General features: G+C 61.5%; 1 protein-coding gene across 2 annotated transcripts in view; it reads right to left on the bottom strand.

Moving 5' to 3' along the window:
- Positions 1–1,036, bottom strand: part of LOC113212479 (calbindin-32) — an 81,703-nt gene that overhangs the window by 46,345 nt on the left and 34,322 nt on the right. The window lies entirely within an intron of this gene.

The raw sequence follows: 1,036 nt of genomic DNA, 5'->3' as shown, positions 1-1,036 counted from the left end.
CTCGGTGACGGAAGCGCCCGCCCGGTGTGTACCCGCCACCACGCCCCGCCACGCCCCGCCACGCCCCGCCATGCCACGGGGCTGCAAGGTCGCGGGGCGGGTTGCCAAAGTTTCCGCGAGCTCGGGCGGGAGCGGCGAGCACTTAAGAGCTCTCTCTGTGTGTGTAAGGAAGGCGGCGGCGGCAGGCGCAGGGCACGGGCGGGGGATCTGTCCGGGGAGCGGGGAAGAGCGGAGGGTTTGAGAAGAACGAGTATACAGGATCGGAATTTCACATTGCTGCCAGAACAACAACTCGCGCTTCTTGTAAGTTCGAAAGACGCTTGCCGAGTATTTTGGATCGTTATTGTTCTGAGATTAGTTTTCTCTCATATCATTACGAACTACTTGAGTAAGTAAGTAGTACAGTCCCCTCAGCGAAAAAGTGAAATACTTTGGCAAGCTTCATGAGAAACATTTCGCCTGGGTGTGAGAGTGAGAGAGAAAGACTCTTTGTCTCTGGCGAGAGCCTGCACCGAAGAGGCCGGGCCCACTTACAGCGGGGGCCTCCTTGTGTGTCCTCCGCGTGATATAGCGATCTAATAAAGTGGGCAGCAACACGGGGGGAGGGGGTGGGGGGTGAGGCGCGACAGATATAGAGCGGGGGCGTGCAAGCCGGGCCCGACCCGACGTCGCGGAGCGGATTCGAGCTCCAAAGACACACGACAGCTGGCTCGTCGTGTGATGAGTGGGGACGGCGGACGCCTCGCCTCGCCAAGCTACGCCACGCCACGCCACGCCACGCCCACACTCGAAAGTGGTCCAGGGTCCAAGGCAGGCGACGGGAGGACGGAATTGAGGTTGGGGGATGTGTTCAGACGGCTGCGCGGGGGGACTCTTCCGTCCGGCAAGTGGCCATCCTGCCAGTAAAGGCCTTCTCCAGAGCGTGTCAGTGCGGAAGGGCACGGGATGTGGGGGCTGCGATCGGCAGTCAGTTGGAGTCGGGTGGAGGCTCGAGCCGGCGCTCTTCTCCTACCATTCCCTGTGGCCCAAGACCTCG

This window comes from Frankliniella occidentalis, unplaced genomic scaffold (genome assembly GCF_000697945.3).
Source record: "Frankliniella occidentalis isolate FOCC.00 unplaced genomic scaffold, Focc_3.1 Scaffold35, whole genome shotgun sequence".
NCBI lineage: Eukaryota > Metazoa > Arthropoda > Insecta > Thysanoptera > Thripidae > Frankliniella > Frankliniella occidentalis.
This window is presented reverse-complemented; position numbering and strand designations above follow the sequence as displayed.